Raw genomic sequence first — 26,679 nt, 5'->3', positions numbered from 1 at the left:
TAAAGAATGGAAAGTTTAGCAAGAGTAGAACCTTCCACATACATGCATACTTATTCATCAAGAAAATACAATCAAATAGAATTTTAAAGTATTAATAACAGAGTCAGAGTGGGGAATGACTCGGTAAGAGTGAAGCCCAGAAGCTGTAATAAAAAATATCCTCATATTCAAGTGATTCACTGAGAAAATATATTTATAACTGACAGAGTACTATCATTCTTAATACAGAAGAGGTCCTATAAATAAGAAAAAGTCACAGAAAAGGAAATAAAAATGGGTTTTAAACTTGGAAAAATGCTTACACTTACCTATACTAAAAGAAATCAAATTAAAACTATAGTGAAAAAAAAAAAACAACAAACAAACCCATAGTGATAGGGAATTCCCTTTTGGTCCAGTGGTTAGGACTCCGCACTTCTAATGCCATGAGCTGGGGTTCCATCCATGGTCTGGAAACTAAGATCCCACAAGCTGTGCAGTGTGGCTGAAAACAAGGAAGTCCATAATGATATACCATTTTTTAAACCCTAGAAATGTAAAAGAATCTAAAAGGTTTGATGAAGCATTTATATTGTCAAAGGTGGCAGAAGCATAAATTGGTACAATATCTAGTAAGGACAGTAAGTTAAAAGTTTACATATCCTAGGAATTTGTCATCTACACATGCTTGCATATTTGTACAATGAAGTTATATATAAGTATATTCAATGAAGCACTGTTTATAATAGCAAAAGATTAGAAAGACCCTAAATGCCCTCTAACATAGAACCAGTTATTATTTATTCTTTTATGGATTCATAAATATCTTTGCAGCTAGCAAAAAACCACATAGGACCTTTTTATATTCTGGTACAAGAATGATCTCCAAGATAGACTTTTAAGTGGTAAAAAGTTATAAGACAGCACAGATAATAATATGCTATTATTTATGTTTTAAAATGTACATGTACATATGTACACATATATTCTTTCATTTTTATAGAATGTCTCTGGAAATAAATATAAGAGAATAATAGTGGTCGCTTAGGGAAGGAGTCACAAAAAAGGACATAGATCATATATACTTCTTGTACCTACTGATTTTTTCCTCTTAACCCTTTATTTTGCATTTATGTTTATATTGATCAGATACGGAGTATTGATATAGAATATTGATATAGGTTGTTATTGAGGACATCATCGATTGGGTTGTCAGAAATTATGTAACAAGTTCATCTCCAGATTCCAAGCCTAAGAAAATGTCTCTCTCCCTCAGAACAACCTCCTGTTACCACACAGTGATAATATATTTCTTATTTTGACTAATAAGAAGCTGAAAGCTACGTGCAATAGTTCCCTATACTCTAAATTTATTTTTTGCATAATTACTGCTTTTCTTTGCTCCTTTATTATACTTTTTATTCTTATATTTGAGTTTTATTAAATCTATACTTTTAACTGTATACCAACATCAAATTCGTAGACTCTACATGTGAAGAAAGCATTTGGTTGAAATGTAAATATTCTAGTAAGAATGGTTGCCATCTTATTTAGCTGAAAAAGTTTAAAACTTTTAATATTCAAATTTTAATGACTGTAATCTAAGTCCCACCTTCAGAAATCTAAAATTAGTAAAATTCTCACTTATTTATTATATTACTTTAAATAGAAAACATTACAGTTATAGCTTATGAGAGTTGCTGTTATGTGCTCCATATTAGCATTGTGTAAACTTAACTTTTTTTTGAAAAACAGATCATTGCTTCTTGCTGACCTTGACAAAGAAGAAAAGGAAAAAGACTGGTATTATGCTCAACTTCAGAATCTCACTAAAAGAACAGATAGCCTTCCTTTAACTGAAAATGTAAGTAACTTGACAAAATAACTTATTTTTATATCTGAAAGTGTATATAAGTTTATAACTATATAGTTATTTGTAAACTGTAATATGTTTTATCCAACTTCAACATAAATATATAGTCAATGAATTTTGTATGTAGAGATGATAAAACTAAAAGATTCAGGATTCAACTAGGTGTTTTATTATTTGACGTGTTGAATTACCAAAGATACTCTGTAGAAATGTTTATTACCATCTGTCTGTTTTTTGAACTATATTACAGGACTCGTGCCAGATGGTTTTTGCAGTGAAAGTATCTTTGAGATAACCTGAGTCCTATTCTAGTTATTGTAAATGACAGTAGCTGTTGGCACAGATGTTAGAGCTTTTTGCAAGCACTAAAAGTTGTTTGTTTTGCTAATATAACTATGTAAAAAATAACTTAATTCTGTCAGCCTCTCCCTCCCCACCCAAGCTCTCCAAGTCAACTGTTCTATTCATGGGGTGACACGTATAAGAACATTTCTGAAATACATTAATAATTTTAAATAAGACTTTATTTTAACTGTTACCCATAAATTTTAAAACAATTTTTTAGAAATAGGCCAGTTAAAATTAATCTTCCACTCTTAGCTTAGATTTTTCATTTTCTAATAGTTTTGAGAGGACATTATAAAAGAAAAAGTAACAATGAAGGAAAAACCTTTTCCAGAACACGCAGTTAATCACATTCCTGCGTGGGTGGGCATTGTCTGGCGGGAGCTAGAACTAGAAACTTCAGTGGTCAGCCTCCTGAGCACAAACTTATCCAGGTTGTGAGAGGGAAAGAATCTCCCTTCCTGACAATGTCGTTAACATCATTTTGGGAGCTAAGGAGACACCACAAGTGAAAGAACAGTTCATAGAGAGTGTGGACGTATGAGGATTAGGAACTCAGTAGGGTTTGGAGGGATCATTGCTCTTAATATTAAAGCACTGTTTTGCTTAACATTCACTTTGGTAATTAAAATGTACAGTATTTAGAGTCTAGCTGTCTGCATGCAGTTGTGTATGAAACAGTTCAAGAGCAATTGGTTAATACCTGAAACAAAGATCAGTTGTCAGCTCATTGCCATATTAATTTACCATATAGTCAGTCACATTTATTTAAGAGGATATGTAAGACATTATAGACCATTAAGCAACATTAGCAAATGTAAATTGCTTATATTTCATAAATATTTTTAAATTCACAAAATTTTTATTTTATATTGGGAAGGCAGGTTAAGAATGCTTTCATATAGAAATACTTATCAGGTTACCAGGCATTGCTTAAAACATCAAATATAAACCACGTTATTGTAATATAATGTGTCATCTTCAACCTTTTGCGCAAGGGATTTTTGGAAGTGGAGGACAAATAAGTGTAGTTATAACATGACTCACAGCATGGAGACTATTTCAACTGTGTTGCAACACATAATGTGGATATGCCTATAGGAACGCATCCTGCATATGTCGTCTGTATATTGCAAGGGGAAAGGGTGAAAGCTTCTCTAACTTAACCTGACAACACATTTTGGGATTCTTAGGCCTACAGAATGCTATTCTGAGTCAGACACATACACATGCAGCTTTTGTCTGTGTGTGTGTGTGTGTGTGTGTGTGTGTGTGTGTGTGTGTGTGTAGGATCTTAGTTTCTGATCAGGGATCAGACCTTCACCCTTGACAGTGAGTGTGTGGAGTCCTAACCCCTGGACCTCCAGGGAATTGCCCACATGCAGCTTTTTATTGGACTTACAGAGCATGAAGAATCTACAGCACTTCCTTATTCCCTTCGTGGTCTGTTATAACTGTCACTCATTATTTTGTCCAGCTGTTCTTTTAGCCTTGGAGCATGTCTTTGTAAGTTTCTTTGCCTTCTCCTTTTTTCATTTTTTATACCTAGCAGTTACCACAACATCTGGAATTGTAGTTAAGAGGGCTAATAAAGTTTTGAATGCACTAACACCCACTCCATGAAGAAGTACTTTTTTTGGTTTGTTTCAACTTTGGTTCATATTTATATTTTTACCAAAAAGTTTGTGTTATCTTGCAATTTATTTTTATATAAAAGCTTTTCTTTATTCTGTCTTCTTTATTTTACATGTGGGAAAGTTCTCTCTATTTAGTCTCCATGTACATAAGAATCCTGAAGTGAGGTATAAACTTAAGGATGATGGACCTGATCCTTGATTTTTCTATTTTGTCCACATTAATATTCTAATTTTTAACAGTTCAAAGTAGTGCTTCTTCAGGGCAGAAGAATTGTAAGGTAACTGAAAATAGGCTTACCTTAACTGGATAAATATATATATTTTAAAGAGCTAGTACAATTTAATTAAAACTATTTGTGACTGTGGGGCAGTAAAAGTGTTTCAACTCTTCACTTCACATCAGAAAGCCAGGCTGAGCCTGGCAGTGATCATCAAGTTTTAGGACTTCTTAGAGTAAAAAATAACTTTCTTATGATAACTTATGTATTTGTTTATTCATTTTCTTTATGGATACTTATATGCTTTTTTATTTTTACTGATAAACACAAGATATTAACATTTCCATTTTACTTGTGGTTTTAGTTTTCCTTACAAACAGATATGACCAGAAGGCAGTTGGAATACGAGGCAAGGCAAATCAGAGTTGCAATGGAAGAACAACTAGGTAGTTGCCAGGATATGGAAAAACGAGCACAGGTAACATATTTATTATTAAACTATGAAACAGTAGTAGCTAGATTTCTATGAAGAATCTAATGAATTACAGCTCTGTTAACTTTGGTTAAGTTTTATTCTTAAAGATTTTTTAAAGTCTATCTTTACTTTGGCACTAGTTCAAAATAAGAATAGTTTACTATGGCTGCTGGGAAGCATAACCAGTATTCACATAATTCTGCCTTCATATTTCAATTCTCGGATACTGTTCTGCTATGCCTTGGAATTATAAGAGGGAAGAAGAATTCAATTCTGGTCATCTTATTAGTTGCTAGCTAACTTCAGTTATCCTTTGAGATTTTTACTTCTGTGTTTGTGTAATGAAAAAAGGAAAGTCTCATTCGAGGAGAGAAACATATAAAAAGAACCTTGGGAAGAGAAACAAATTGAATGGAGAACATTTTCATGTTTCTACCCTCAACTATGTAAAGAAAGAATATTGGCATAAGAAAGGATTTCTTAAGACATTAGACTAATTATAAAGACTGGTAAAATTCTACTATTTTAAACTTAAGAATTTATCTTATATTAGGTACCTTAAAGAAAATGAAAAGGGGAAAAAGCATGTTTGGGAATTCCCTGTCTGTCCATTTGTTTGGACTCAGTGCTGTTACTGCCAGGCCCTGAGTTCAGTCTGTGGTCAGAGAACTAAGATCCCGCAAGCCAAAATGGCACGGCCAAAAGAAGAAAATAAAAAGGTGAAAAGATAAGTTACATATTGGGAGAAGGTATTTATCACCATATAAGTGGTATGGAATCAAGAATATATAATGAATTTCCAAAGATACTTTAAATTATATGATACAATTAATACAGATTTAGTATTTGTAACAGTTGGTGTTTTCATGAAATTATTTTAAAATACCAGGCAGATTTTGTTTGTTGATAGAAAAACTATGAGAAATTTTACTCTGGTTTATATGAATTTACGTTTTTAGAATGTGAATTTATGGAATACTGTATACATGTTTTTCTATATCTGTTAATGTGTTTGCTTTTAGAGGTTCTTAAGAAATGAGATGTTGATATGAAAATGTCTGTATTAATGTATAAATATAAATAAGTATATTCCAGACAGCTTACTCTAGAACAGGTTAACTTGAGTTCTTTCTTGGCCATTTTGTCCAGATATGTGCAGATGTATTCATTTTAATTTTGTTCTGGAATATAGTGTTCTTTTGCTAGTTAATATTCTAAGGAATTTTTAGTCCATATTTTATAAATACAGCAAACATTCATTTATTCTGGAAATATATTAAGCTTAGGGCTAAAGAGATATTGTACACAAAGCAAAAATGGAAGTATTTGCAGTACATATGAGGAGTTACTATCCCTAATATACAGGGAGCACCTACAAATCAATTGAAAACAAGACAACCAAAGAGGAAAATAATCAGAAGGTATGAGTAGTCCCATCACAAAAGTACAAGTGGTTAATAAATCATTGTTAAAATATACTTAAACGTCACTAGTTATCAGGGAAAAGTAACATACAATAATGTTGTTTTTTGTTTGTGGTGGTGGTTTCTTGTTTGGTTGGTTAATTTTCTGCCTATCAGGCTGGCAAAAGCTTTAAAGTTTAGTGTCATGTAATACTGGTGAGATTTTGAGAGATTGTAATATGAAGCATCGTTGTCTGCCTGTTGTAATAAACTGGTACAGTCCTGAAGGACTCTGTAGCACTACCTGTCAAAGTTAAAATGTTTGTACCCTCTGACATAGTAATTCTGTAAGACTCTCAGAATATGTCCTCCAGGAATGTCGAGTTAAAGCAGCAAGAATATAAGTATGGATTTTATGCTATTCATCACAACACTGTAAGACAGAGAGAGAGAGACGATTGCAGTGTCCACCATTTGGGTAGTTATTAAATTATTACATTAGTAGTAGGCAACTCTTACAAACACTAATAATTAGGTAATGGGAATAATTAAAATAATTGTCCATAGTAATTCTCTCCCTCATAACTCTGCTTGAGTGACTCAGCACGTAAGACTAGAATGGTCAGCTAACGAACATGAAAGTGAATTCCAAGAAGGCCTGAGGCCATGAGAAAAAAAATGTGTTACCTCCTTTGCAAGGAAAAGATGGATAAAAATTCCAAGTAAAATAAAAATAGAGTGAAAGTTTTTTTTAAAAACAATCATGTACCAGAAACAGAAGCCAACATTATATTAGATTGAGAAAATAGAGAAATAATTAGATTATTACCTTTGCAGTCATTAACATGGTTTGCCGCTTGCTCTCATCACTATTACTTAACTTTGTTTGGAGGTTCCACTAATTCAGGTAGAAAGAAAACAAATTGTTTAACTACTGCACTATTTTCCAACTAGAAGGGAAGAGAGCAAATAATTGTCATTTGTAAACTACATTGTTGTCTACCTAGAAAAACCATGGTGAAGAGCCAAAAAGTTTTTCAGCTAATGAGAGAACTCAGTAGGGTGGCTGGAGTTAAGATACATTAGGGTTTCTCTATTAGCAATGACTACCATTTGGAAATGGAAATTGGGTAGAATGATCTCTTCATAATGACAGGAAATTTTAAAATACCAAACACAGACCACATGAAGAAAAATATAAAATTGCTAAAGGACACACTATGGGGCCCTAGAAGTAGAAAAGCCTGTGTGGCTCTCTGCATTGTATTTGTGTTATCTGGTTGCAGCGATGCCAGGGATATCACAGAAGAGGGGCCAACTAAGATTGTAAGGTCCTGCAGGGTATGGAGGAGTGAAGTGAGTAGTCAGACCACTCTTGCTGTCTGTACATCCTGTGAATGCCTGCTTCCCCTGCACCCTGCATACAAGCCTGACCTTCCCACACACTTGCCCCTGGCCCCAGCTATTGTCTGTGCTGATCACTGGGGCAGTGAAGGGCATTCCCCCTCTGTGGCTTTCCCTGGCAACTGATGAGCCAGCCTGACATCACTGTGTAACTGGCACTCTCCCCTTCCACCCAAGAGGGAAGCCTGCTGCGTGTCCTGCCTGCCATCCGTCACACATGGTAGGGTATCACTCCAGGACTTTGTTTCAGGTGTGTAAGATCCCCCTTCCATTAAACCACTGATGTCTCTGTTGCTAAAAATAAATAAGATCCCTGGGTGAGAAGATTTTAATATCCTAATAATGTCTTTCTTTAAAAAGTTGATATAGAAATATAATATGATTCTAGTCATAATCTTAATTTTTTTAGAGCCCGGAAAAATGATTTTTAAGTTTGTAAAGTAAGAATTTCCAAAAGTATTTAAGAAAATTATAGTGAGTGAGGATTTACCTTACCATTTGGTAAAATTTGCTGTAAAGGTGTTGCAGTAATCACAGTATGATATTAATAGCACAGGAATAGACATAGGCAAATAGAACAGAATAGAGACTAGAAAAAGATGTAAGAAAATCTGGAATCTTTTAATGATAGAAGTTGCAAGTTTGGGGGGAGGGGGAATGGTAAATAACTCAGTGAGAACATAGATGATAACTGGGAACCTTTCTGGTGGTGGTTGTTTTTTAGTCACTAAGTCGTGTCCGATTCTTTCGTGACCCTGTGAACTGTAGGCCGTCAGCCTTCTCTGTCCATGGGATTTCTCAGGCAAGAATACTGGAATGGGTCGCCATTTCCTTCTCCAGGGGATCTTCCTGACCCAGGGATTGAACCCACATCTCCTTCATTGGCAGGCAGATTCTTTACCACTGAGCCACCAAGGAAGCCCTATCTAGTAGTAGAGAAATTAAATTAGATCCCTACCTCACATCTTGTACATGAAGAGTTACAGGTGAGTTAAATATCTAAATGTAAAAAATAAAATTAATAGAAGAAAATATAGGACAAGAGAGATCTTAATTAAGAATGGAAACTCAAAAGCAATAGGAGGGGACAGGATTTATTTTGTAAAATTTTAAAGCATTCATCCTGCAGGAAAAAAAAATACGGGAAACTATTTGTGACACATCAAGGGGGAAAGGTTTAATATCCCTGTACTGTAAGAATTCTACAAACTAAGAAGAAAAAGACAACTTTTTATATGGGCAGAGGATGTAATCATTCAGTTTATTGAAAAGAAAATGCAGATGACCAATAAAACACATACAAATGACTGTGGAACAGTTTTGGGGAAATTGAAACAAAATCCACTCTTGCCCATGCCTATTTGAATTAGTCTCTGCCTGTCTCCATTAACAGTTTGGTTATTTATTTATTTGTTTCTTTATTTGTTCAACACAAATTTGGGCTCATAGTATGGTGCTCCCTACTCTCCTCTATGCGTGTAAGAAAAGGTTGGATAAATGTACATCAGCTTATTCATAAGAGCTTTTTCTGGGAGTTGGGGATTGGTAGAACGAAAGTTACTTATCCTTCTGTGCTGCCGTAATGTTTTATAAATACATGGATGACATAGTTCTGTGTAGCTTTACCTGTTTTCTGCTTGACATATATTTAGGTGATTTATAATTTCTCACTGTTGAAACAACTCTGATAAACATACTTATCCATATCCTATAAACGTGCACAAAAGTTTTTCTAGGTCAAGAGTCTTTTTCTTAGAGGGCTGTATGGTAAGTAGCTTAGACTTTGTCAGCCATGTGGTCTGTTGCAACTACTCAACTCTGCCTTTGTAGCAAGAAAGCAACCATAGACAACAGTATATGAGCAAATGAGCATGACTGTGTTTCAGTAAAACATGATTCATAAACAGATGACTGGCAAGCCTTAACTTGCTGACCTCTGCTCTGGTACACATACCTGAAAGCATAATTGCTGGTCCTAAGGTAGGAGTGTTCTGAATAGTGTTGGCCAGATTGCCCTCAAAATGATTTTATCAGTTTGCGTTTCTCCCAGGAGTATATGAGAATTCTGTTTCCTTTGACTCTTGTTTTCTTTTTTTCCTTCAGAAATTGTGAGTCAAACTTTATAATTAACAATCAATGAGCATATGAAACATTATCTTGTCATTTAGTTTATACTTTCATGAGTACTACTGAAGTTGAATATCTTTTCATATATGTATTAGACTTTTAAGATTTTCTTTTTGCTGTTTTTTTCATATTGTTAGATGTCTTATTCATTTATATTTGAGAGATATTTTAATATACTCTTAATACCCATCTGTTATACATGATGTATTTCATAACTGTTCCCTGCCAAATCTGTTACCTACTTTTGCTTAATGATAACAAAAAATTATTTTTTATTGTAATGCTAAATTAGTTATATTGTCGTATTTGTGCTTTCTTCAACCTATTTTTACATCTTTTCCTATCTTTAAATATACCCTATTTTTTTCTAGTAAGTCTAATGTTTTATTTTTCAATTAGATCGTTAATTCATCTCAGATTTGCTATTATATATGTTTTAGAGGTCAGTAAGTCAGTTCAGTTGCTCAGTGATGTCCGACTCTTTGCGACCCCATGAACCGCAGCACGCCAGGCCTCCCTGTCCATCACCAACTCCCGGAGTCCACCCAAACCCATGTCCATTGAGTCGGTGATGCCATCCAGCCATCTCATCCTCTGTCATCCCCTTCTCCTCCCGCCCTCAATCTTTCCCAGCATCAGGGTCATTTCAAATGACTCATTTCTTCACATCAGGTGGCCAAAGTATTGGAGTTTCAGCTTCACTATCAGTCCTTCCAATGAATACACAGGACTGCTCTCCTTTAGGATGGACTGGTTGGATCTCCTTGCAGTCCAAGGGACTCTCAAGAGTCTTCTCCAGGGAGGTGGGAGAGGGGATCGGGATGGGGAATAAAAAAAAAAAAAAAAAGAGTCTTCTCTTTTGAACACCACAGTTCAAAAGCATCAATTCTTCGGCACTCAACTTTCTTTATAATCCAACAATCCATACATGACCATTGGAAAAACCATAGCCTTGACTAGACGGATGTTTGTTGGCAAAGTAATGTCTCTGCTTTTTAATATGCTGTCTAGGTTGGTCATAACTTTCCTTCTAAGGAGTAAGTGTCTTTTAATTTCATGGCTGCAATCACCATCTGCAGTGATTTTGGAGCCCCAAAAAATAAACTCAGCCATTGTTTCCCCAACTATTTTCCATGAAGTGATGGGACCAGTTGCCATGATCTTAAGTTTTCTGAATGTTAAGCTTTAAGCCAACTTTTTCACTGCCCTCTTTCACTTTCATCAAGAGGCTCTTTAGTTCTTCACTTTCTGCCATAAGGGTGCTGTCATCTGCATATCTGAGGTTATTGATATTTCTCCTGGCAGTCTTGATTCCAGCTTGTGCTTCATCCAGCCCAGCGTTTCTCATGATGTACTCTGCACATTAGTTAATTTTAGCATATGTGCTGCCAAAGCGAGCACTGCACTTTAGTTAAATAAGTAGGGTGACAATATACAGCCTTGACGTACTCCTTTTCCTATTTGGAACCAGTCTGTTGTTCCATGTTCAGTTCTAACTGTTGTTTCCTGACCTGTATACAGGTTTCTCAAGAGGCAGGTCAGGTGGTCTGGTATTCCCATCTCTTTCAGAATTTTCCTCAGTTTGTGGTGATCTACACAGTCAGAGGCTTTGGCATAGTCAATAAAGCAGAAATAGATGTTTCTCTGGAACTCTCTTGCTTTCTCGATGTTCCAGCAGATGTTGGCGATTTGATCTCTGGTTCCTCTGCCTTTTCTAAAACCAGCTTGAACATCTGGAAGTTCACAGTTTATGTATTGTTGAAGCCTGGCTTGGAGAATTTTGAGCATTACTTTACCAACGTTTGAGATGAGTGCAATTGTGAGGTAGTTTGAGCATTCTTTGGCATTGCCTTTCTTTGGGATTGGAATGAAAACTGACCTTTTCCAGTCCGATGGCCACTGCTGAGTTTTCCAGATTTGCTGACATATTGAGTGCAGCACTTTCATAGCATCATCTTTTAGTTTTAGAGGTAGGAATCTAATTTTATGTATATATATATATAAACACTCATGCATATGATTTTTAAATGTGTGTATATAGTATATGTTATATGCAGTATAATTTCTATTCAATAATTATATAATTAGTGATATATACAGACATACAGATACACACAGATAGATATATATTTATGTTGTTAACAGAATTTTCCATTAACATTTATTGGATGCATCTCTGTTTCCCCATGGATTAGTAATGCTGTTTTTGGCATTTGAGAAGTTGTATTTGCTGAATATTTGTGAACTCTGTTCCATTAGTCTGTTTTAGCTTCTCTGGATACCACACTTGTTTTATTTGCTATAATTTTATTAATCTTAAGTCTTGTAGTATGAGTCCTACTTATTTACGTCTGTAAAAATGTGTTTATATTCTGTTTCATTACTCTTTTATTTGAAATTTAGTATCAGCTTATTTTCTTCAAGGAAAAACCTTATTGACTTTTGATTAGTTATACATTGAATTTATAAATTAATTTCAGGAGAATTTATATCTTTACAGTATGAAGATTGGATCTTGGTTGAAAGATTGGTCTCTGGATTCTAATTCCGTGTCACTTATCAGCACAGTGATCTTGTTTAAACTCTGCCTCAGTTTTCTCATTGGTAAAATGTAGAAAATGATTCCCTGTAAAAAATGTAAGGATTAAATGAGTTAATATGCATAAAACCCTTGGAGTTTAGCAAATTCCAAGTAAATATTAGGTACTGTTACTCGTTTTGTATCTCATTCATTTGGGTCTTATTTTATGCCCTTCAGAAAAGCTTTATAACATTCTTCATAAAACCCTTGTTGTTCAATTGTTAAGTCATGTCCAACTCTTTACAGCCTCATGGTCTACAGCATACCAGACTTCCCTGTCCTTCACTTTCTCCCACAGTTTGCTCAAATTCATGTCCAGTGAGTCTGTGATGCTATCCAAACATCTCATTCTCTGTAGTCCATATTCTTCATGATCCTCTTACACATCTTTTTTTTTTTCATTTATTCCTAGATATCTTAGTTTTTGTTGCTATTGTGAATGGAATTTTCTCTAGTTTACATTACTAAATTTGATGTATCCAGGAGTCTTCCTGAACTCTTTTGTTAGATTGTCTCAGTAGTTTAAGATTTTCTTGGATTTTTTCATTTAGATGTTAAATTGTCTCCAAGTAATGACAGTTTTGTCTTTTCCAGTCCTTTTTTCCCTCTTTGTATTATATAAGAAATGTAATACATCTTTGAATAAAGCAATGATAATTGGTCTTCTTCATCTCACCTTGGCTTTAAAGAGAATTCTGAAATTTCACGATTAAGTATGCTGTTTACTTAAGGTTTTTGATACCATTTATCACGTTAAGGAATTTACCTTCTATTCCTAATTTCTTGAGAGCTGTCCTGAATTCATACTGAACTATTCAGTTCACTTCTGTTCAGTGGCTCAGTTATGTCGGACTCTGCAACCCCATGGACTGCAGCACACCAGGCCTCCCTGTCCATCACCAGCTCCCGGAGTTTACTCAAGCTCATGTCCATTAAGTCAGTGTTGCCATCCAACCATCTCATCCTCTGCCGTCCCCTTCTCCTCCCGCCTTCAGTCTTTCCAGCATCAGGGTCTTTAAATGAGTCAGTTCTTCGCATCAGGTGGCCAAAGTCTTGGAGTTGAATCTTCAGCGTCAGTCCTTCCAATGAATATTCAGGACTGATTTCCTTTAGGATGGACTGGTTGGATCTCCTTGCAGTCCGAGGGACTCTCAAGAGTCTTCTCCAACACCACAGTTCAAAAGCATCTATGCTTCGGCACTCAGCTTTCTTTAAGTCCTACTCTCATATCCATGCATGACTACTGGAAAAGCCATAGCTTTGACTAGACGGGCCTTTGTTGGAAAAGTGATGTTTCTGCTTTTTAATGTGCTGTCTAGGTGGGTCATAAATTTTCTTCCAAGGAGCAAGCGTCTTTCCTTTCACGGCTGCAGTCACCATCTGCAGTGATTTTGGAGTCCCAAAAAATAAAGTCTGTCACTGTTTCCATTGTTTCCCCCATCTATTTGCCATGAAGTGATGGGACCAGATGCCATGATCTTAATTTTGATGTTGAGTTTAGAGCCAACTGTCTCGCTCTCCTCTTTCACTTTTATTAACAGGCTTTTTAGTTCTTCTTCACTTTGTGCCATAAGGGTGGTGTCATCTGCATATCTGAGGTTATTGATATTTCTCCCAGCAGTCTTGATTCCAGCTTGTGCTTCATCCAGCCCAGCATTTCTCATGATGTACACTGCACATTAGTTAAATAAGCAGGGTGACAATATACAGCCTTGACGTACTCCTTTTCCTATTTGGAACCAGTCTGTTGTTCCATGTCCAGTTCTAACTGTTGCTTCCTGACCTGTATACAGATTTCTCAAGAGGCAGATCAGGTGGTCTGGTATTCCCGTCTCTTTCAGAATTTTCCACAGTTTGTTGTGATCCACACAGTCAAAGGCTTTGGCATAGTCAATAAAGCAGAAATAAATGTTTTTTCTGGAACTCTCTTGCTTTTTTGATGAGTCAGCAGGCGTTGGCAATTTGATCTCTGGTTCCTCTGCCTTTTCTAAATCCAGTTTGAACATCTGGAAGTTCATGGTTCACATACTGTTGAAGTCTGGTTTGGAGAATTTTGAGCATTACCTTGCTAGCATGTGAGATGAGTGCAATTGTGTGGTAGTTTGAGCATTCTTCAGCATTGCCTTTCTTTGGGATTGGAATGAAAACTGACCCTTTCCAGTCCTGCAGTCATTGCTGAGTTTTCCAAATTTGCTACCATATTGAGTGCAACACTTGCATAGCATCGTCTTTGAGGATTTGAAATAGCTTAACTGGAATTCCATCACCTCCACTAGCTTTGTTCGTAATGATGCTTCCTAGGGCCCACTTGACTTCGCATTCCAGGATGTCTGCTCTAGGTGAGTGATCATATCATTTTGATCATCTGGTTTGTGAAGATCTTTTTGTACAGTTCTTCTGTGTATTCTTGCCACCTCTTCTTAATACATTCTGCCTCTGTTGGTCCATACCATTTCTGTCCTTTATTGTGCCCATCTTTGCATGAAATATTCCCTTGGTATCTCTAATTTTCTTGACGAAATCTCATCTTTCCCTTTCTGTTGTTTTCCTCTATTTCTTTGCATTGGTCACTAAGGAAGGCTTTCTTATCTCTCCTTGCTATTCATTGGAACTCTGCATTCAAATGAGTGTATCTTTCCTTTTCTCCTTTGCCTTTCACCTCTCTTCACAGCTATTTGTAAGGCCTTCTCAGACAACCATTTTGCCTTTTTGCATTTCTTTTTCTTGGGGATGGTCTTGCTCCCTGTCTCCTGTATAATGTCACGAACCTCCGTCCATAGTTCCTCAGGCAGTCTTGTCTATCAGATCTAATCTCTTGAATCTATTTCTCACTTCCACTGCATCGTCATAAGGGATTTGATTTAGGTCATATCTGATTGGTCTGGTAGTTTTTCCCTACTTTCTTCAGTTTAAGTCTGAATTTGGCAATAAGGAGTTCATGATCTAAGCCACAGTCAGCTTCCGGTCTTGTTTTTGCTGACTCTATAGAGCTTCTCCATCTTTGGATGCAAAGAATATAATTAGTCTGATTTCAGTGTGGACCGTCTGGTGAAAACCATGTGTAGAGTCTTCTCTTGTGTTACTGGAAGAGGGTGTTTGCTATGACCAGTGTGTTCTCTTGGCAAAACTCTATTAGCCTTTGCCCTGCTTCATTCTGTACTCCAAGGCCAAGTTTGCCTGTTACTCCAGGTGTTTCTTGACTTCCTACTTTGCATTCTAGTCCCATGTAATGAAAAGGACATCTTTTTTTGGGTGTTAGTTCTAGAAGGTCTTGTAGGTCTTCACAGAACCGTTCAACTTCAGCTTCCTCAGCATTACCGGTCGGGGCACAAGCTTGGATTACCATGATACTGAATGGTTTGCCTTGGAAATGAACAGAGATCATTCTGTCATTTTTGAGACTGCACCCAAGCATTTCGAGTGCTTTTGTTGACTTATGACATTTCTTCTAAGGGATTCTTTCCCACAGTAGTAATAATGGTCATCTGAATTAAATTCACCCATTCCAATCCATTTTAGTTTGCTGATTCCTAAAATATTGACGTTCACTCTTGCCATCTCCTGTTTGACCACTTCCAGTTTGCCTTGATTCATGGACCTAGCATTCCTATGCAGTATTGCTCTATCAGCATTGGACTTTGCTTCCGTCACCATCACATCCACAACTGAATGTTGTTTTTGCTTGGCTCCATCTCGTCAGTCTTTGTGGAGTTATTTCTAGGAGCATAGTGGGCACCTACCAACCCAGGGAGTGCATCTTTCAGTGCCCTGTCTTTTTGCATTTTCATGTTGTTGTTGGGGTTCTCAAGGCAAGAATAGTGAAGTGGTTTGCCTTTCCCTTCTCCAATGGGCCATGTTTTGTCAGAACTCTCCACCATGACCCATCCATCTTGGTTGACCCTACAAGGCATGCTCATAGTTAGACTGAGTTAGACAAGGCTGTGGTCCATGTGATCAGTTTGGTTAGTTTTCTGTGATTGTGGTTTTGAGTCTGTTTGCCCTCTGATGGATCAGGATAAGAGGCTTATGAAGCTTCCTGATGGGAGAGACTGACTGAGGGGGAAACTGGTTCTTGTTCTGTTTGGCCATGCTCTGTGAACCTTTAATCCAATCCTCTGTTGAAGGGCAGGGCTATGTTCCCTCCCTGTTATTTATCTGAGGCCAAAGTATGGTGGAGGTAGTGAAGATAATGGCGACCTCGCTCAAAAGGTCACATGCCTGCACTGCTACATCCAGTGCCCCTGACCCTGCAGCAGGCCACCGCCGACCCCTGCCTCTGCCAGAGACTCCTGGACACTCATGGGCAAGTCTGGGTCAGTCTCTTGTGGGGTCACTGCTCCTTTCTCCTGGGTCCTAGTGCACACGAGGTTCTATTTGTGCCCTCCCAGAGTCTGTTTCCCCAGTCCTGTGTGAGTTCTGGCAGCTCTATGTTGGGTTAATGGTGACCTCCTCTGAGACAGCTTATGCCATACTCAGGTCTACTGTACTCAGAGCCCCTGCCTCTGCAGCAGTCCACTGCTGACCCACATGTTCACAGGAGACACCCAAACACAGTTCTGTCTCCGTCTCTGTGGAGTCTCTGGGTCCTGGTGCACATAAAGTTTGTTTGAGCCCTCTGAGTGTCTCTGGCGAGTATGGGGTTTGATTCTACATGGTATTTCAATATATATATCAAACTATATTACTAAATAATTTTTATATCAGTTTTTCAAAAGTCATACCATGTCTATATGCCTGAACAATTAAGCATGTTGCATTTTATTTAATTTCATAAATATTCAAGATTGTCATACAGAGAATGGAAAGAAGTGCTACTGACTTCTTCCATTTTATGTTGAGTAACGAAAGCACAAATGTTATTGTGGAAGCAGTCATCAAGGTGCAGACTTGATTACAGGGTCTAGTGACCTAATAGCAATACAGAAATACAGTTCTGTGAAGAGGAATGTTAGGTATATTTTCCTGTTTTCACCCTCTAAATATTAAAAATTTTGACTTGGGACTTTATTGGTGACGGGGAGCTGGTTATATAGAGAGAGGAAAACAATGAAATATTATGAAACTAATAAGTGTAGATAGTTTTGTTGTTTCTGTAATGCCAGGATGTATTTGGTGTCTGATGTAGAAGTAATCACTCATCTCTGCAGAATCTTTAGAGAGCTACTAAAAGTATTTCTTCTTCAGCATGTTTTCATGGTGAAAATTGGACATGGTAAAATGTCTTAAATAGAAAATATTATTTACCTTCAGTTCAGTTCAGTCGCTCAGTCATGTCCAACTCTTTGTGACCCCATGAATCACAGATCACCAGGCCTTCCTGTCCATCACCAGCTCCCGGAGTTTACCCACATTCATGTCCAGCGAGTCGGTGATGCCATCCAGCCATCTCATCCTCTGTCATCCCCTTCTCCTCCTGCCCCCAATTCCTCCCAACATCAGGGTCTTTTCCAGTGAGTCAACTCTTCGCATGAGGTGGCAAAAGTATTGGAGTTTCAGCTTCAGCATCAGTCCTTCAATGAATATTCAGGACTGATCTCCTTTAGGATGGACTGGTTGGATCTCCTTGCAGTCCAAGGGACTCTCGAGTCTGCTCCAGTACCACAGTTCAAAAGCATCAATTCTTCGGTGCTCAGCTTTCTTCACAGTTCAACTCTCACATCCATACACGACCACTGGAAAAACCATAAGCTTGACTAGACGGACCTTTGTTGACAAAGTAATGTCTCTGCTTTTTAATATGCTATCTAGGTTGGTCATAACTTTCCTTCCAAGGAGTGAGCGTCTTTTAATTTCATGGCTGCAGTCACCATCTGCAGTGATTTTGGAGCCCAGGAAAATAAAGTCAGCCACTGTTTTCACTGTTTCCCCATCTATTTGCCATGAAGTAATGGGACCAGATGCCATGATCTTAGTTTTCTGAATGTTGAGCTTTAAGCCAACTTTTTCACTCTCCTCTTCCACTTTCATCAAGAGGCTCTTTAGTTCTTCACTTTCTGCCGTAAGGGTGGTGTCATCTCCGTGTCTGAGGTTATTGATATTTCTCCCAGCAGTCTGGATTCCCGCTTGTGATTCTTCAAGCCCAGCATTTCTCATGATGTACTCTTCATATAAGTTAAATAAGCACAGTGACAATATACAGCCTTGATGTACTCCTTTTCCTATTTGGAGCCAGTCTGTTGTTCCATGTTCAGTTCTAACTGTTGTTTCCTGACCTACATATAGGTTTCTCAAGAGGTGGGTCAGGTGGCCTGGTGTGACCATCTGTTTCAGAATTTTCCACAGTTTTTTGTGATCCACACGGTCAGAGGCTTTGGCATAGTCAATAAAGCAGAAATAGATGTTTTTCTGGAACTCTCTTGCTTTCTCGATGTTCCAGCAGATGTTGGCAGGTTGATCTCTGGTTCCTCTGCCTTTTCTAAAACCAGCTGGAACATCTGGAAGTTCACAGTTTATGTATTACTGAAGCCTGGCTTGGAGAATTTTGAGCATTACTTTACTAGCGTGAGAGAGGAGTGTGATTATTTACCTTAAGTTCACTATTTTCAGAATTGTGATAGAGAATTAGCATAGTTGTAGTGATACAACTGAGGGACTGAGAGAGGAAGGTTTCTTTTTTGGTGAGCACATCTGTTTTGAACTTTTCCAAAAAACAGCAACAATAATGATTCCTACTATGGCAATAAAATCATAAGGACATTGTATTTAAACAAAACTATGTATGATTCAAGGGTAAGTTTTGTATGTAAGCTTTTTAGCTGTATATACTTAAAGCTATTCGTTATAATACTTTAATTATCTATTGAAGTATACATGCTCAAAAATCTTTCATTGATGGGTGCATAATCATAAAAAGTTTGCAAATCACTCCGTCTATTTTCTGACACTTTTTCCTCATTGAAACAATTACTCTTACAATACAGTTTCTTATACCAATGTTACAGTGTCAACTATGGAATTCTGGCAGTTGATGATAAAATATTGGCAGTACTTATTTTTAAAACATTTCCCACATTTTTCACTTCCACATTGTTTGATCTGTAGTTACTGCTTTGTGTTCACTTGAAGATCTCAGTATATGGGGGAAGCAATAACTCCTACCATCATTGTGATCTTTAGTGTTTGGAGTAATGTTTAGCTGAAGTATTTGGGAAAGCTAACTCTGAAAGGTACTGCTGACCTGTAATAGGAATAACTTTAGGGAAGATTGTTCTTATTGTTTACGTACTGGTGCTTCTTAAAAAAAGCAGATGCTCTTTCTCTTTACAGGATGCCATACTTTACATAAACTCATTATACTGTACTGACATCTGAATTAATATAAAAGTTTAAATTCAGATGTAATTTTCTTTTTGAAAGTTTTTGAGAACAGCTTTTATATACCAGTTTCACACTGTTATGTATCATGTGTTGTTCAGTTGCTCAGTCATGTCCAGGTCTTTGCTACTCTGTGAACTGCAGCATTGCCAGGCTTTCCTGTCCTTCACTGTCTCCCTGAGTTTGCTCAAACTCATGTCCATTGAAATCCATGATACCATCTAACCATCTTATCCTCTGTTGTCCCCTTCTCCTTCTGCCTTCAATGTTTCTCAGCATCAAGATCTTTTCCAGTGAGTTGGCTCTTCGCATCAGGTGGCCACAGTATTGGAGCTTCAGTTTCAGCATTAGTCCTTCCAGTGAATATTCAGGACTTTAGGATGGGCTGGTTGGATCTCCTTGCGGTCCACTGGACTCTCAAGAGTCTTCTCCAACACCACAGTTCAGAAGCATCAGTTCTTCAGCCCTCACCTTTCTTTATGGTCCAAGTAGATACATAACTTGCATTTGTACAGTTTTCCTAAATTTAGGGATCTGTTTTATAAAGTTAGATATGTTAAAAAGTTGAACTGATGCACTGATGTCCTCAGTATATGAATATGTATATGTATATGTATCTAATTCTCACATAAGAATGACTTGGCATAGAAAAAAGAATGATTTGATATAATCCTACTTTTAAATGGTAACCATAGAATGGTTAATGTTAAATTAATATTAAAAACTAATGTTTTTTTTTAATAAAAATAGATCTAACTTGGTTACTTATTTTATTTTAGCGAAGAATAACCAGAATTCAACAAATAGAAAAGGACATACTTCGTATACGACAGCTTTTACAGTCCCAAGCAACCGAAGGTTAGTGAATTGTCTCTTTTGTTTGTAGTTATAATGATAGGTGGTTGTTCTAAGAAAAGAAAATATGTATAATTAGCATGGCATCATTGAAATAGATGCTCTAGAGAATTGAGACACTTGATAAGCTTTTTCATTAAATTAAGTATAGATTTCAAAAATCTATACTAGTATGATTTCTTCATAACTTTTATGCAATTAAAGCTTATAGAGCCATAAATAGATACCTTACTTCAGTTATCTGTTTACATATAATTTGGCTACTAACAGTTTGTAAATAAGCTATCTCCTTGTGTAATCCATAGTAAAAGTTGATCATATACATTTATCTGTGCTTACTTTACAAACTTCATTAAAATGACAGTAAAAGGGTAAAATGAAAAAGCACAAATACCAGGGAAGGTGACAATAAAATTTGGAGAACTGCAAAGCAGATAAACAAATAATTCTTCTAGATTATGGTAGAGAGCTGACCCCAGAGTGAGCAGTAGGAGGTCACAAAGCAACTCATTTTACACTGTGGAGTCCTGAAAGTTTCCAGAGTTGGTTACACTAGGTACTTCTGGAAATGAGGATTAAAAAGGGGGTTAAAACCATATTTGTCAGCTCTTCAGCTGAAATTTGGTTTTGATCACTACACAGAAGGATGGGGTATAAAAAACCATCCCTTCAGCTATCTGTTTATAGCCACTGAATTTGGGCACTTGTCACTTTGTTTATGGGTAAATAAAAAGAAAACCTACATGGAACTTAAATGAACTATTGCTGAATAAGGAAAAATAGCATGTGGGAGGCTCAGAGAAAATAAAGTATTTCTTCTTAAGTCAACTACAGGATGACCTGTCTCTCTGCAATAAGAGCAAAAAGTGTTGAATAAAAGTCCTCATTGAACAATACAGAATTGTTGCTAGGAAAAATTGGCTCAGTATTTGGGGATATACCAATGCAAAGTTTCTAATATGCAGCCAGATTGAGACTCACATTCCAGATCATACAGGAAAAAAGAAGAGAATGCAAAGAATGAAATATCAACCTAGTGCTTTTTTCTAACTATAATTACTAAAAACATGATGAAGTTCTTGTTGATATTTTAAAATGTTTATGAGATACAAAATAGTATGTACACTTTGATCCCATTTTTTAATATGCACAAACAGTCTTTCAGAAATAATATGAAAAGGCAGGTAACCACTGCTAATACCTCCTTGTTTTCTTAGTTTGGCCAGTTTTGTAATGTTTTTATAGTAGCTGCACAGCTTTTAGAGTGAGAGAAAACTTTTGTATGCGAAACAAATCTGACGTGTCCTTTCATCACCAGCATGCTTCCCAAGTAGCTCGATGGTAAAGAATCCGCCTGCCAGCCCAGGAGACGCAGGTTCTATCACTGGGTCGGGAAGATTCCCTGGAGAACGAAATGGCAACCCACCCCAGTAGTCTTCCCTAGTAAATCCAGTAGAAAGAGACACCTGGTGGACTACCATCCATGGGGTTGCAAAAGAGTCGGACATGACTTGGCAAGTAAACCACAGCAACAGCACTTACTGCCAGCCCTGAGAATCTGACCGGATAATGAACAGTTCTGTTTGGAGGCAGAAACTTAGTGCAAGCCCATTTACACACAGAGAAGACAACTAATTCTAATGTCAAAAAGTATAATTTTGAAAACAGTGTCTTTTAAGACTCTGGTCATGCATGCCTTGCTTTTTAAATCTCTTAGAAGCTTTGGCTTCAGTACATTTGAATTTGAAATATGTAGAAACACGTACTTGCTAAGTAGTCAAGTTCAGTGTAATAGTCATATTGCTAAAAGTAGTTTAATCTGGATGTTTTAAGTCAGTATGAACCAAATATTTGTAATATACAGACTGTGTCCTTTTTGCAATATTAACTCTTCAGTACTGTTTTTTTCTTTCCAAAATAAAACAAAACTATCTCTTTACTCCTTTTTCAATGTCATTGGCATTGCTGTATGTGGCATTCTGGTTATTATGGCCCCTTTGGGTTTCCAGGGTAGTTTATCTGTGGTGTTTTGTTTTTTTTTCCCCTTGATCAAAATTACTATACTCTATTTTTAAAACTGTTTTTAGAGAGGCAACTTTTGTTTTTTATTGAGCAGCACTGCATTTATATTTTCTTTTTATATATATTTTTTCTGCTTTGAGTGTTTGCTGTTGTTTTTCTAGCTTCTATAGTTATAGTTAGCTTTTATTCACCATCTTTCTTGTATTATGATTTTTACTGTTTGGCTGCATCAACAGGGTTGTTTTTTTTTAAATTTCTAAATCAATATTTACACTTATTTTTTCTACTTGATTGACTCTTTCATGTGTGTTAAATAGCCTTCTTTGCTGTTAGTATTGCTGCACGGGGCTTCTTTTGGTCATCATTTGCCTGGTATAATATACTCACTGTCAGTACATTTCCAAACGTTACCAACATTCTGGCCTCTAGAAATTCCTAAGAAAAATTGTCATTTGTTAATAATAGTTCTCATTATCAGTACAATTATAAGTTTATTGCAGGTTGGGGGCTTGTTTGTGTTTTTTTATCTGTTCAAGATTTCATTTATATCATTGGATTTGGGACCAACTGTCTACCACCATAACCTAGTCTATTCTTGTTTCTTTTTGTTATAAAAATGGCCATATTTTTCATAGCCTTAAGTCGTTACATTTATTCAGTGAATATAAACTAAAAGAAGGTATCATGTCTTATTTAAGAAAGAAAGGTTTTTAATTTTACTGTTTGCTGTTTCTTTATTACTATCAGAAGGAGAAGCTAGAAAATGGAGAAAACGGGATCAGATACTCATAAATTAGTTCACATACAGTACTGAGAAGAAAAGATGTCTGCCAAATAATTTCTCCACCATGAAGCATCTTATAACACTATCTTTGCCCTACCTGCTAACAATTCTGGTTTAAGATCTAGATGCAGGATATAACTCAGATGATATAACTATTGCACTTGATTCAAATCTCAGAAGTTCCAAGAGGGTACATGAGGCAACCAGTCCTACCACTTTCTTTTGTATTCTATAGGTTATTTACTGACAAATGTATACCATTTGGGGGGGAGGGGCCCCAAAAGATGGGAGCTATAAGGAAAATTGTGGCATGATTTAATAGTCTCTAGAAAATAGCCAATGAGAAATAGTTTTTAAAATCCCATGCAGAGTACTCTTATAACTCATTAATAAAGAGACAACCCAACTTACAAATGGGCTAAAGATTTGAATACACATTTCACCAGAAAAATTCATAGGAATGGCTAATAAGCACATGAAAATAGGCTCGACATCATTGGATGTTAAGGAAGTCAAGTTAAAACCACAATGCTATATCACTCTATACTCACTAGGATGGCTGTAATCATGAGGAAAACAATAAGCATTGGCACGGATGTGGATAAATAGAAGCTGTCATATGTTGCTGATGGGAATGTAAAATGGTTCAGCCACTTGGAAAAGTTTGGCAGTTATCTAAAGTATTAAAGGTATAGTTACCATATGACCCAGCAATTCCACTTCTAGCTATCTAAGAGAAATGAGCACATATGTCCACACAGAGACTTTAATTTGAATATTCATGGAAGTATTATTCACAGTAGCCCAAAAGTAGAAAAATGCAAAAGTGTATCAACTGGTAAATCAATAAATAAAATGTATACCGTTACAATGTAATACTACTCGGCAATTAAAAGGAACAAATTGTTGACACACACTATAACTGAGGTGAACCTCAAAAACATTATACTGAGTAAAAGTAGCTAGACATGTAAGTCCGTATATTCCATTTACAATAAACGTACAGAAAAGACGAGTTTACAGAGCAGAGTCATAGTTACTTGGAGCTGTGAGTGGGAATGGGGATTACCTATAAATGAGCATGAAGGATCTTTTTAGAATGATGAAAATGGTCTAAAACTGAAATATAGTGATTCTTGGTAAGTTTATTCAATGTCATTGAGTTGTACACTTAAAGTGGGTGAATTGTCTTAAAGGCATTTTAAATCCAACGTAACCAAAGCACAACTAATGATGGTCTCCTCCTAAGTCCTCCTTGTGACCCCCACATCCTCCAAATCCTCCTTCTCCTTTAGTATTATCTGTCTCCATGAATGGTACCACCATTATTCAGCTGTGTGAGCTAAGAAACAGAAGAGTAGTTTGTGACCCCAGATCTCTTCTTCCACTCACTGTATCCAGTCTGTCGTGCAGTCCTTCAGGTTGACCTCTGTCTCCAAGCATCAGTGCTTCCCTGGGTGTAAAGGACTGTCATCTCCCACTTACTTTAATATTTAGTCTGCAAGTTGATCTCTTGTGTTTCCCATCTTCTTAGACCATTCAAAATTTGAGTTTAAACGATCAGAATACATGCACCTTTTTCCTTTAGAGTATTGGTTATGTGGGGGCATGAGTGCCATCTGAGAATCACACTAAAATTCAACAAAATCATTAAGTTCCTTTTTTTAACCATCTCTCTGTTCTACTCTTCACACTGTAATTCTTTGATATCCTAGAGCAAACCACGTTTCTCCCATCACAGCTCCTTTGCATATGGTCTCTATTTCCCTAAATTTTTGCATGTGGTCTCTGTTTCCTTCATCCTCTGCCATATCCCGTTTCCTAGAACTCCTGTTTATATTTTAGATCTCAGTCCAAACAATACTTCCTAAGAGAGCACTTCCCCTGACTCCCACAATGTCTGATGTCCCTCTGTTATATATCCTTATAAGCAACTTGTGCTCTTTTTTCAGAGTGCTTGTCGAAGTGTTTAACTTTACTGTTGTTTCTTTCATTATTTGATAGCATCCCTGACTAGACTAAATCTGGAAGAGTGCGTTGAACGATGCCTGGGTTTGTCAGTACTGTGTTCTCCAGCCCTATTGCAAGTAACTGACATAGCACATACTCAATAATTACTTTTATATTGACATCTTCAGTGATGTCAGTGTCAAATCTTTGTAGATTTAGTGCTCGTTGATTCATTTTTTCTCTTCACTGACTTTGTATTCTCTGCTTTAGATGATTTTGTTGAATTTTGTGGTATCACTTTCCCAAGGTACTGTTTTTTTCTTGTTTCTGAATTATTGGGACTACTTCTCTTTTGCCTATGTATAACTTACACTTGTTTATTGATGGAAATAGTATATGTAAATTATTTTAAAGTCACATTTTAAATGGTCTAGGAAAGCTTTATGTTTAAATAAATTCCAGTGGAAGCCATTTTGTAACATAGTTTTCCATTATTATGTCACAATTTTTAATGTGTAATTTTTAATTTTGCCTATAATGTTCCTAGAGGAGGCACACTGGTAATTGTTTCTATAAAAGATACTTGATTATTTTCTTTCTTTGATTCTGTGGTGATAGTTTTCAAAGTGACTGCTTTGTACTAGATATAATCTGTCTTGAAATTACTGCTTTTACTGGATATAATCTTGCCCTTTCACTTTACCTAACAGATGGTGGTTACATTAGAAAAGGTTTTGGTTTTATTCATATTAGAATCTAAGAGCTTATCTGTTGGTTTCATATTACTTTTATTAGCAGATGTATATAAAAATATATGTGTGTGTAAGTATAAATATACTTACATAGAAGGTATTTATAAGCTATAGTAACTGCTATATTTGCAGCTCTATTAAATACCAGAACCATGTGACCTTGCGGAAAAGACAGTTATTTGCTCTAGTTGGGTTATGTCCCCGATAGTGATGTGAGCACAGCTGGTGGAGGATGGTGTTTCTGTGGGTCTCAGAAAACCCTTTGCCTTGTGCAGCCCTAGTGTTCGAGGGACACACTTCACTTTGCTGTGACCGAGACAGGCAGCTGACAGCCCGCTGGAGGCTATGGAGTGCAGCTCCGTGCTTTTGTGAACCTGTGTCATTGAGGCCTTCAGAGCTTTAGAGCAAGAAAGAAGGAAAGCTGTGGGCTGAGAAAGCATGCACCGTTTTTGTATGTATTGATGTTAACTCCATATTAACAGAGGTCATCTCAGAGCAAGCATGAAGCTGGCTCACATGAAGCCGAACGGCAGAATGAAGGTCAAGGAGTGGCAGAAATCAACATGGCAATTGTGGGTAGCGGTCAGGTAAATAGATTATTTTATTAATTTCTTTTCTAGTTAACTATTTAAATATTTTAAAAGAAATACTGAGTGAGATGATTCTCACATGACCTGTTTCCTTCCTAAATGGATATCTCCAGAAGAATTCAGTACTAAAATGCTATGTCATTTTTCTTTATTATATTTAACTATGAAGCTTTCAAATTTCCAAGTATATTTTATAGCTCTAAAGTATGTGTCTCTGTTTTAGCCTAAAATGATTAATGTGAGTGGAGTTTCTTTGAAAAATAAATACTAAGCTGCATTTTGGTCATATGTGATTTGACCTAGTTATTACTGCTTGCATTGAATAGATTTGCTCTTTCTCTGTGGCATTCTAAGATATTTTTGTGTTTTT

The 26,679-nt window shown here is 36.6% G+C and overlaps 1 long non-coding RNA gene across 1 annotated transcript; it reads left to right on the top strand.

Moving 5' to 3' along the window:
• The first annotated feature begins 1,743 nt into the window (after positions 1 to 1,743).
• LOC136155239 (uncharacterized) lies at positions 1,744 to 26,279 on the top strand. The gene is made up of 4 exons (XR_010660738.1): positions 1,744 to 1,843; positions 4,417 to 4,530; positions 20,136 to 20,214; positions 25,995 to 26,279. It is a non-coding gene; the product is annotated as an uncharacterized lncRNA (long non-coding RNA).
• Positions 26,280 to 26,679: the final 400 nt, after the last annotated feature.

Source organism: Muntiacus reevesi, unplaced genomic scaffold (genome assembly GCF_963930625.1).
Source record: "Muntiacus reevesi unplaced genomic scaffold, mMunRee1.1 SCAFFOLD_76, whole genome shotgun sequence".
Taxonomy (NCBI): Eukaryota; Metazoa; Chordata; class Mammalia; order Artiodactyla; family Cervidae; genus Muntiacus; species Muntiacus reevesi.
Note: the sequence above shows the minus strand (reverse complement) of the source record. Positions and strands in the feature narration are given on the sequence as shown.